We start from the raw sequence: 12884 nt of genomic DNA on the forward strand, positions 1-12884 counted from the left end.
GCTGAATGGTTAGAGCAGTTGTCCTCCAATGCGAGAGTTGGGGGTTCAAATCCACCAGCAGTCACATGCCGAAGTGTCCCTGGGCAAGACACTGAACCCCTCATAGCCTCTGACATGTGTCCCATCAGTGTATGTATGTGATCTAAAGCACTGATTAGTCTCATTAGAATGATTTGTTCAATTAGCTTTGTAGAGATGTAGTGTGCTGTATGAATGGGTAAATGAGGGCACAGATTGTAGTGTAAAGGGATTTGAGTATCTTGAAATAAGATAGAAAGGCACTATATAAGTACAGTCCATTTACCATTTACCATTTATGTGTTTTGTGGACTTGGATAAGGTACTTGATTGTGTTCCTTGGGGTACACTGTGGGGGGTGTTCCGTGAGTATGGGATTGGAGGCCCATTGCTACAGGCTATTCAGTCCCTATATAAACGGTGCAAGAGTTTGGTTCGCATTGCTGGTAGTAAGTCGGACCCCTTCAGGGTGGGTGTTGGACCCCACCAGGGCTGCCCGTTATCACTCATTCTGTTCATAACTTTTATGGACAGAATTTCTTGGTGCAGCCAGCGGACGGAGGGTTTCCGGTTTGGTGGCCTCAGGATTCCATCTCTGCTTTTTGCAGATGATGTGGTCCAGTTGTCGTCATTGTGCTGTGATCTTCAGCTCTCACTGGACTGGTTCACAGCAGAGTGTGAACCAGCTGGGATGAGAATCAGCACCTCCAAATTTGAGGCCTTTGGTCCTCAACCGGAAAAAGGTGGATTGCTCTCTTCAGATCGAGGTGAGGTTCTGCCTCAAGTGGAGGAGTTCAAGAATCTCGGGGTTTTGTTCACAAGTGAGGGAAGAATGGAGCATGAGATTGACAGACTGATTGGTGCAGCATCTGCAGTATTGCCGACTCTGTACTGGTCTGTTGTGGTGAAGAGAGAGCTGAGCTGTAAGGCAAAGCTCTCTGTTTACCAATCGGTCTATGTTCCTACCCTCACCTATGGCCACAAACTCTGACCAAAAAACAAGATCATGGATACAGGCAGTTGAAATGAGTTTCCTCTGCAGGGTAGTTGGACTCTCCCTTAGAGATAGGGTGAGAAGTTCAGTTATCTGGGAGAGATTCAGAGTAGAACCGCTGCTCCTCCACATCAAGAGGAGCCAGTTGAGGTGGTTCGAGAATCTGGTAAGGATGCTCCCTGGGCGCCTCCCTAGGGAGGTGGTTCAGGCATGTCTGACTGGGAGGAGACCCCAAGGAAGACCCAGGACACGCTGGAGAGACTATGTCTCTCGGTTGGCCTGGGAACACCTTGGGGTCCTCCCAGAAGAGCTGGAAGAGGTGGCTGTGGAAAGAGATGTCTGGGCCTCCCTGCTCAAGCTGCTGCCCCCGAGACCTGACTTCGAAATAAGCGGAAGATAATGGATGGATGGATGGATGGATGGATGGATGGATGGATGGATGGATGGATGGATGGATGGATGGATGGATGGATGGATGGATATTATGAGAGCAAACTAATGAAACAAACCCATAAAATAACACCTTTGTGTAAATTTATTTTAAAAACGTTTAGGTTTTTTAATAAAGACAGAGGATGCTCAAACTCACAGTGTCCTCAGTTAGAGCAACAGAGTGAGGCCAGAAGTTTGCAAGTCTGGACTGTTGGCACTGATTCAGATCCCTGGTCTTCAGGAGCAAAGGTCCTCGCCTCTCATATCTGCTTTTACATGTGCCATGAATATCAGTCTGAGGGGAGACAATCAACAAGAAATCCATCAAAAACTGTGAACTGGGTGTGCTGTCACATAATGAAACTAGGAAAATTAAATAAATTCTGAAGGAATCCAAATGTAGCTGCTTCCTAAAATCCCAACATCCTTCAACTTTCTTCTCTAAAGCTGAATAATATTTTAGGACTTCCTTTTGCAATGTTTGATGTTGACAAAATGCCACTGTTTGAAGTATAAACTGTTCATGAAAAGTGAAAAGAGCCATAATCAAACTAAATATTAAAGATGTCAGTGTCTCATTAAGTTCACATTAGTAACCCCCTGACATCTAAAGTGTATCATGTAGGAGATATGACAATTTAAAAAAACTTTAATTTCCAATTTTTAAGAGAAAACTCCTAGCTCTGATGCAATGGAAGTCAGTGACTGTTTGGGTGTAAGCTCTCTGCGCACCGGAGGGAAGTGATAAATAACTGTAAGTCCTGCAGCAGATATACAGTACACTGAGTCAACAAAGACTAATCTGACTCTTTTAATGTGTAAGAAGTGTAAAGTTGTGAGAATGAGTTTGTTTTCAAAACTCTTGGATAGTTTAGACAGCTGATAGATTTGTATGAGACATTATCGTATTTTTCGGACTATAAGGCGCACCGGATTATAAGGCGCATTAAGCGAATCTAAAACATTTTGACAGATTTTTGAGCGCCGTGTACCACATGAAATTGGTTCGAGGTCAGTAAGCACAACCAGAATTAATACATAGGGCGCATTATAGACCCAAGTGCAGGCAGACACGGGGAGCAGGAAGTAAATAAAAAGGAATTTATTTAAAAAACAAAAGGCTGACGTGACCGCAAAACTTATATGGATAATGGAGCGAACAGGAACACGACAGACTGAGGTACAGAGCCATGAGCCGATGTTGAGTGGTGAACAGGAGAGGCTTAAATAAGACAGAGGGAAAGTGAGAAATGACTGCTCCTGGGATGATTACTGATAACCAACTGGTAATCTTGTTATTTGATATATATATATAAAACACTGTATTATAAGGCTCACTGTTGATTGTTGAGAAAATTAAAGGATTTTAAGTGCGCCTCATAGTCTGACAAATACGGTATTACCCTTTTGAACAATTCGTTGTAAAAAGTTCAAAACTTAAAGTGTGATGATGTAAAAATCATTAAAAATATATCAAAATACCAGTACAGCAGTAAAGTCATGTAAAGACCAACTTTTTGTTACTCTTTAAACTTTGAATGTTTCTGAAATATGTCTGAGCTTCACAGCTTGAAAGAGGTTCTCACTTGTTTCACCAAAATCTAGTTGTTGTATATTAAAAACCTTTAGCCCTTTTGTAAAATGTATCTTTGTTATACAAGTCGCTCCTCCCCAAAGTCGTAGTAGCACACATTACCTGATCAAGCCTCATGATTTGATATACTTTTGCTTGTGTTTTTCCAAGGCTATGAACAGCAAATTGAAAATTGTGACAAAAACATAAGAATGACATCACTAATAATACTGTAAGCCTTTAAGTACCAGCTAAATTATCATTCATAATTGGTGCAGAGCTAATTTGAAGCTAAAATGTTGTTGCATTATTCTGAAACGTGCACAAACCCCAAGAGTTTGTTGTTTAAACCCTCCTCATTTTTTTACTTGGACATGTACCCAACAGAACTTTGTCTCCATCAACTAACCTCAATTTTGTCTTTGATTTTGAAGACCATGTGGGAGGTCTGGAGCATGCTCAGAAGAGCCCTTTTAATGTTGAGAGCCCACACCTGCTCCCCCTCCTGGAGACAGAGGGCCGTGACCTTTCCCCCGTGGAGGGAGAACTTGAGGCTCGTTCTCTCTAGTGACTCCCTGGGAAACAAAAACACCAGATGAGCCTCCTCCTCCTCCTCTCCAGACTGGAGAACAAACATGAGACGAGCATCTGAAACAAGTTTCTCATTACCAGGAATAATAGCAGTAACATCCCATATTCATTGAGGGTTGCACATTGTATGAAATAAATAGAGGTCAAAGTAAAACATCAAAAGTAAAAAAAAATACAATAAAAAAATCTGATGAAACTGAGAAATCCTGAGGGTGTTACCTCAAACGTTTTAAATGCAGGACAGAGTGTTCCCTCTGAGGGGAGAGCCGCTTTATCTGTGAATTCCTTATCTGTTGGACAAGCAGACACATGAAACCACAACTTATTATGCCTCTCGGATAAACAGCTTTCAACAACGCTGACCTGCATCGTTAGGTGGCACTTGGAGACAACATCAATGTCCACCACACAGTCCAGAGCCAGTCCATTCCTGCTGCTGTCAGAGTCCTGGAGGCTGGTGGTGATGGTTGTACTATACCTGTAAGTGTACCTCACACCTCTCTGAGAGGACAAGTTGGCTAAAGGAAACCCTGTGGACATGGAATATCCACACTTAAATTTGAAAATGAATAGAGGTTCTTCTTGTCCTCAGTAATAAAACATATTTAATGATTGATGTTGTCTCTGACCATGCATGATGTTTGTGCTTTATTGCTCATTGAAGCTAATTAAATTCTCACCAGAACAGCCTGACTCACAAAGATCTGGTTTCACCACAGAGCAGCCACTTACTGAACAGAAAAAAAAAACCAGATACATGCACATAATGACAAACTCATTCAAACTTTTCTAAACATCTTTTTTAATGCAATGTCCTTTTGGGGGGCAAAAATCCGTCTTTCTTAACAAAAATTAACATAAGAGCATAAATCTTACCATGCAGCAGGAGAAAAATAAATAGCAAGTGTGCATAAGTGAGAAGTAACGGCGACCCAGCCATGACAACCTCAAGTCACTGCAGGAGCGGCTCCCTCTGAACCTCAACATGTGGAAGTGAGGTGAAAGATGAGCACTGTTCGCTGCAGCTCAATGACCAGGCTTGTACATGGACGTCCACAGTGACCCATGCTGCTCACAGCAACCAATCAGGAAATACCAAACTAGAGCTACAAACATGCACTGAGTCAATCAGTTGACAAAGTGTTGGGTCTCACAATACGTAAACGTTGCCGACACCTGATTCAACCCAGGACTAACAGCAGGTATGAGCTGCAAACAAATATACATTTTAGTTTATTCAGTTTAGAAATTAGCAGCCAGCTTTGTCAAAAACATATTCATCAACCAGGTAGAATGACTAATATACAATGGGTTGCAAAAAAATCCACCCTCTTGATATTGTGGAACCAACTTCTAGTTTCTGTCCGTGAGGCTGACACATTGTCCAGTTTTAAGACTGGACTTTGATTTTTCATAAATCCTATAGTTAGGGTTGGATTGTTATGCTGCCTTAAGCTTAGACTACTGGAAAACAAGTTGACCTCATTTCCTTAAATGATTTGATAAAATGTAATAGTTTAATTTGATATTATTTCTATCTTAACGTGATTCTTGACCTGCCATTGTGTATCTGTTCCTCTCAAACTCAGCTGGTCGAAGCAGATGTCCACTTGTCCTGAGCCTGGTTCTGCTAAAGGTTTCTTCCTCATGAGGGAGTTTTTCCTTTCCACTGTCGCCTTCACGCTTGCTCAAGATGAGAGTTCTCCGATGGTGTTAAATTCAAAGCAGTCTGCTCCTCAGATAAATAGTGTTAAATTATTATTTTTTTATATGAATGTTTCTGTTCAGTGGCCTGAGATGACTTCTGTTGTGACTTGGTGCTATATAAATAAACTGAACTGAATTGTTTCTATTTTGTTGCCTAACAAACTGAAATTTATATAGTATTTACTTTTATTAAAAGTAATGACACTTCAAAATGAGGATGTCAAACTGGGAAAACACTTAGGTATTTGTAGAAAAAAAAACATACAGAAAAATTAAAATCAAAACATTAAACAGGTAAGGGGTGGATCACAATTTTCTTTAGTATTTAAAAGTGCATACCATAGGAAACAGGTCAGGGTGGTCAGATCATGAACACCACTTCGTGGAACGAGTATGACAGAATGACATAAATAACTGAACATTTGTTTTTTTTAAGTATTTAAAACAGGTATTACGCATCAAACATTGTCTATAAAGTGGGCAAATCACCTAAAAGTTACAAAAACACATCCAATACGTGGGTAAACTGCCACATCCACGATGCCAAGTGCCATCCAGATGATCAGGGTTTACTGAAAGTACATGTACTCCAAAACTGAGTTGTCCAAAAGTTAACCATCTGGAGCTTCATGTACACATCTTTCAAACTAAAAGTTGGCATACTGACAAAGTTTGAAAAGTGTGTGCCCACACAAACATTCAGATTTATCAAACTGTGTGCACGCATGTCTCTTTGTGACATAATCTGTGTTTTTGTCTGTTTCTTTTCATTTCCCCATCTGATCCTGGTGTTTGACTCTGCGTTCCCTTCCATTATTCACCCTCTCCAGCCACTCATCACTCACACCAGTTGGTATAATCAGAAATCATCACATGTGCACTCATTTCTCACTTCATCTTATGTAAACCTCTCCTGTTCACCACTCAACGTCGGCTCATTGCTCTTGAAACCTACAGATGTTCTCTTCGTGTTCCCCTCAGTCTGTCGTGTTCCTGTTCGCTCCATTATCCATGTAAGTTCTTCTGTCACGTCAGCCTTTTGTTGTTTAAATAAATTATCTGCACTTGGGTCTAACCACCACAGACTGCGATACTTTGTACCTTCCTTTCATACACCCCAATGAACGTGGAACTGAGCAAACATGAGGCATGTCCGCTGACACACCTCCATGCAAATAGACGCAAATATGTCCTGCATGCGTGAGTCGCCTGTCTGCACGACCAACGATTATGTCTAGGTGCAAGTAAATTTAACAGGAATTTAACAGAATGTGAATCAGAGACGCTCCTAAATAGGAAAGTGAGGCATAAAAATGTAAAAACATATTTGGCACGCTGTCTTCTGGTACAGTACCTGTGCCATGCAGAAAGAGGAGTGACTGTGTGTGAAGCCGTGGCGTGCACCTGCTAAAGTAAGGAAAAGGTAAATGGTAAGACATGAAGATGGGAGTGAAGTGGAGGACAGCCTCACATCACTTCTCATCCAATGATGTTAGATACATTATGTTCATGAATTATTATTGTAAATGAAAGAAGTAAACGGGAAGAAGTGAACACGTATGCTTTCACCACTTTTCTGTGGTTTGTTTTTTTTAGCTCTGTGTACTGCAAAAAAATAAAAAAATTCTGCTTTAAACTTCATTAATCTGGAGTAGTTTATATAGCTCCATTGCTTACAATCAAGCTGAAAATCCATTTTAACTCTAGGTTGTGTCAAAAAAATAAAAATACTATTTATAACCCACTGTACACTAAAAATGAAGATAACAAAAAATCAGATTATTTAGCTAGTAGTAGGATTGTACTTCCTTTATTAACCAAATTATACATCATCTAAATGTTAACAGTTCAAACATTTAGTCCTATGATGAACAACAAAGCACATCTTTCTTTTTCATTGTTAAAATAAAACCAGTTAAAATGCAGAAATTATTACAATTCAATTCAATTCAAAAATACTTTATTAATCCCAGAGGGAAATTATTTGTTGTTGTAACTCGTTATCCTCATTTCATTAAGAGATGTTACAGATGCTGATGACTGTAGACAAGAAGGATCTCCTGCAAAGGTCCATCCCACGGTGGATCCTAAGAAACTGGCTGCAGATGCCGTCCGATCCATCCACTCAGACTCGGCTGGCCTCTCGGTTCCCCTCGAGTTGTAGGACCTCCCAAATGCCAGGCAGAACTCCTCCCAGAGCGATGGCCACTCCTCCCAGCAGTCTGCCAAGCTCCTCGTCACTGCGGACAGCTAACTGTAGGTGCTGAGGGACGATCCTGTCCTTCCGCTGTCATGAGCCGTGTTTCCTGCTAGTTCCAGGATCTCGGTGGTCAGGCACTCGAGCACAGCTGGCAGGTAGATGAGAATGCGTCCACAGGACATCCTTTTCAACTCCTTTGAGATTTTGGGCTGTAGTTGAGATATTATTTGAGCTTTTGAGATGTTAATCAGCTGCTGTTAGTTGTAGAAAACTGCCTTGTTGTCATGGTTACGCATCATAACAAATGTCCAAAACTAAAAAAGTTTCAGTAAAAATTCTTCCAGCTGCACAGCATCTGATACCAGAGGAAACAATCGTCCAAAAAATGTGATTCACATCCAGAAAAAGAGGAATTAAAGTTTCCAAAAGCAAAATCTTAAAATGAAAGTAACAGAGCTGCTCCAACATGCAGCCACCTTGAGCGGCGCAATTCTAGAACAAACAGTCAATGATTCAAAACCACTTTCAGAAGCAAAAATTCTTGGTAGTTGTTTTATGGTACCTTGGCAGTCAGGAATTTTGGCCAACTTAATTATTTATTTTTCCCACATTTCTTCAGCTCATTAGAGGTTTCTGGACATTCACTGATGCATGGCTCTTTAAAGGTCCTACAAGAGTTTATTCAGGTTGTAGACTGGGGTTGACCTGAGCCGCCTCAGTTTATTTCAATCATTCTGTTGTGGATTACCTGCTGTGTTTGGGATCATTGTTCTGTTGCAGTTTGACCCAGTTTGGTCCAATCTTCTGCTGACGGACAGATGGTCTCACATTTGGCTCTAGGATCGTTTGGTCTACAGAGGAGTTGATGGTTGACTAAGTGACTGCAAAGAGCCAGATCCTGTGGCTGCAAAACAACTTCAAATTGGCTCAACATTATTATAATTATTTTTTTACCTTAAGGTAAATTTACTGAGACATACATTTCTGCGAAGATCAGCAATGTTTTGCATAAATATTATTTCTCAATGTAGAATGAATGATTCTAAATTGTTTGGAATACTTGTATCTATTTCCATATTAATGGGCAGCAACAGTGGCTTCCCTAAAACCTTCACTGACGTGTGTTAATGCACACCTCAAGGCTCCAGAGCAGCAAAGTGCCAAACCTTCTGCTTTTATAGAGGAGTTCACACTTTCTAACAATGTGCCATTATATCCTTTTACTTCCTATGGAAGCAGTAAGAGTGGACTTAATTATTTTACTGACTTCTTCAGCATTGTGTTATTTTTTTCAATGACACTTTATAATATATCATGTGTTGATGTGGATATTGGTTAATTTCGACTTTCACTACTTGGACTTTCAGCTTTTTTGGTCATTCTGTATCCAGACTTTCACTGGAGTGAAAGAGAACTGCCTGCAATTGGTGTCTTTGTACCCACCTGGGGTCTCTTCACTTACTGGTTTATACAGACTTTCACCACATCTCACCCACCATCTCATACATGATGGTTGATTTTCTTTTTGTACTCAGTATATGACAATGTTCTCATGTGTACTGTGTACTAGGAGCCAAGGGCATCAGTTTAAGGTTAGGGTAGGGTCAGGAGTACCAGCCTAGGGATTTAACAAATAATAACCTACCCTCAAACTACAAATGTCTTGATAGTATTACTCAAGCAGATTTGATCGTCAGTGTTCGGCCAGCTGTCAAAGGGAGAACAAAAAGATCCATGGCAGGGGTTTCTTTTTATACACAAAAACATATGGGTGTGTAGTGATCAAAACTGAAAAGTACAAATTAACTCAGAGTTGGTTTCTTTGTACTCGCTTTGACAGCCAATTGTTATACCATGGTGTTTACTATATTTCTTTTGGACCTTGTAAATATTATATTCCTTTTTCATTTTTTGGTACTTTATTTTGTACCCTTATTGCATGTGTTAGTATTTCTTTTTGTTTATTTGTTTTTAGCAAGTCAAATCAGTTCTTCTCATCCTGAACATATCATTGCACTGTTAACCTGAATATGACACATTAACAGCATAACATACCAATGACATAATGAAGGACCCCACTCACCCAGCACACACACTTTTTGCCCCACTCCCCTCAGGAAGGAGGTTGAGGAGCATTAAGTGTAGAACCACTAGACTGAGGAACAGCTTCTACCCTGAGGATGTTAGACTCATGAATCTCTAACCAGAATAATCACTGTGAAAAACCATATCATGTTGCTGCTGATCTGTTTCATGTTGATGTTTTCATGCGTGCTCATCTGCTCACACAGACTCATGTTCTTGTTTGTGCTGATGTTCGACGTAGTGCTTTTATGCTATTAGTGCTTAGTGTATATTTAGTCTATGTTTTTCTTAGTTCATATCTTGGATGTTATCATTGTTTTTCTTTTACATTTTATTGTTGGATGTAACTGGGACCTTGTGTACATAATTTCGCTCCACCACATGTACCACATGAGGTGCGAATGACAATAAAGAATCTCTGACTCTGACATAAAGCAGTGGTCCTAAATCCTGGCCCTTGAGGGCCACTATCCTGAATATATTAGCTGTTTCTTTGCTCTTCAGAAGATCTTTAAGTTCTGCATAAGCCTGTTAATCACTCATTTAAAATATGGAGAATAGTGGCTTTCAATGACCAGGATTGGGGACCACTGGTGTAAAGTAATCAAAACTACTATCAATAGGCAGAAAGATAAATAGGCAGGCAGGATAGAAAGAGCAATAGTATTACATGGGGTATGAATGGAATAGTATAAGATAGAATTATTACATATTTGATGGTACATAAAATTTGTATATGATGATCTCTGCATTGTGCAAATCAGATAAGATGTTTCTATATTAACTGGATTTTTAATTAGGTAAGGAAGTTTTTAAAAAATTCCATCTAACTTCATTAATTTGAGGATTTTTTTTTTGTCAAATTAAGTTCTAAAATATGTAAAACTGAAAAGTTTTGTACATGGTGGTGCAGTTGGTAGAGCTGCCGCCTCTCAGTGAGCAGGTTGCTGGATCGAATCCCAGCGGGGATCTTTCTGGGTGGAGTATGCATGTGTGAGTTTTCTCCAGGCACTCCAGTTTCCTCCCACAGACTAAAAACATGCATGTTAGGCTGACTGGTAACTCTAAATTGTTCCTAGGTGTGAGTGAGAGAGTGAATGGTTGTTTGTCTCTGTGTCCCTGGAGACCTGTCCAGGGTGTCCCCCACCTCCCCCAGTGATTACTGGATATGGGCACCAGTGATCCCCGTGACCCGAAAAGGAAGAAGCAGGTAAAGATGATGGATGGATGGACGGATGAAAAGTTTTGTGGTCATATGTGAGCACAAGTCAGTGTATCTGTTGTGCTGGTCCCACGCCTGGGTGAATAGCCAGTTGTCAGAAAGGACATCTGATCTAAAACCCTTTTGCCAAAGTAAACATGTGAGTTTGTCTATGCGACACCATACGGGAGTTCATCAAGCCTCTGGATGTTGTCTTGGTTGACACACCTTGGCATCACTGCATGGACAGCAGGGGCAGTGCCACTGAATTGGCACAACTAGTATGGTGCTTCTCTTTTTTAAAAAGGGGAACCGGGGGATATGTTCCAACTATAAGGGCAGCACTCCCCTTAGCCTACCCGGTAAGGTCTATTTAGGGGTATTGGAAAAGAGGTTCTGTCCTGGCCATGCTACATTGAACCAGCTCTTTACCCTCACTAGGGTCCTTGAGGTGTCATGGGAGTTTTGTAAACTTAGAGAAGGCATTTGACCGTTTTCCTCAAGGTACACTATTGAGGGTGCTCTGTAAGTACAGGATTAGGGGTCCAGTGTTTCCCCTACCATTATACAAGCGGGGTACCCAGCCTGTCCTCCCCCCTGACCCCTCCACCTGATTGACAACTGTCTGTTTTGATGTAGCGCAGGCGCAATACAAACGTGCTAGCAAAAATGCTACTGACATACTGCTTTGCACCCCCACCCTCTGGTTGATAAAATTGCATCAACGTAGCACTAAGCTAGCAGGTGGGCAACACAGACATGACTCCATCCTGTCCTCCACCACCACCACCACCACCAGAGCACGCCACCCCCACCCCGCGACAAAAATAAAATACAATGAGCACCCCACCAAGGGAACTGATCTATGGGAAACACTCTTGCTATGGGCTGTTGAATCCCTATTCAGACATTGTGGAAGTTTGGTTCACATTGGGTCGGACCCCTTCAGAGTGGGAGTTGGACTCTGCCAGGACTGCTCATTGTCCCCAATTCTGTTCATAACTTTTATGAACAGAATTTCTTGGTGCTGCTGGGGGGTGGAGGGAGTCCATTGGGGGGGGGGGGGGGGGGGGGGGGGCTCAAGATTCAGTTCCTGCTATTTGCAGATGATGTTTGCTTCATCATGTCGTGATCTTCAGCTCTCACTCAAGCATTTTGCAGCAGACTGCGAAGCGGCTGGGCTGAGATAAGAATCAGCACCTCCAAAACTGAGTCCATGGTCCTCAGTTGTAAAAGGATGGCTTGCCCTCTCCAGGTTGGCAGTGAGGTACTGCCTCAAATGGAGTTCAAGTATCTCAGGGTTTTGTTCACAAATGAGGGAAGAATGGAGTGGGAGACCAACAGACAGATCCATACTCTGCAGTATGGAATCAAAACCAACCAGTCAATGGAATCAAAAGCATGGACATGAAACTGAAGAGACTTCATGTTATAACTGTGGCAAAAGGTGGTTGTAAACTATTGCCTCTGTGACAGTAAACATATGCACACACTACTTTTCAGTTTTATAATTTATAGGAATACTTCAAACAGGCCCACACTCACTCCCCATTTAACTTAGTTAATCTAAAGTTTGTGTAAGTTTTATTTATTTACAATCAAATTAAAAATCCTGATAAATTTTAGATTGGAAGGCAACAAAACAAAAAGATTACCAAGGGTGTGAATACTTTTGCAATCCACTCTAAGGGTAGATGTGTTATAGGGCTTATTATTAGTACCAGGCAGTAACAGTTTCCTGTAATGTTTTCAGTCTGTTGCTGATCTGTTCTGCAGTGGTCTAGTGTGTTTTTATGGAGGGAGTGGGAGTCATCGGTAGTGATTTACAACAGTTTTCCTGAATATATCTGCCAAGGTGTCTAACATCTGTTCAGTTAGTTTGGTTAAAATTATGATGAGGTTCATTAGACTAAGGCAAAAAAAATTGGAAATAATTGGATATTAAGATAAAAGGATTAGGGATCCCAATATATAGCATACATACACCTTATTGCAATACAACGTACTGTATAATACACCGTATTTTATTACATTAATATTGTTTATTGTATATCTTAGCTCCTTGTGTACTGTTTCTTTTTTA

Source organism: Nematolebias whitei, chromosome 9 (assembly GCF_014905685.2).
Source record: "Nematolebias whitei isolate Nwh7 chromosome 9, NemWhi1, whole genome shotgun sequence".
NCBI classification, from domain to species: Eukaryota; Metazoa; Chordata; class Actinopteri; order Cyprinodontiformes; family Rivulidae; genus Nematolebias; species Nematolebias whitei.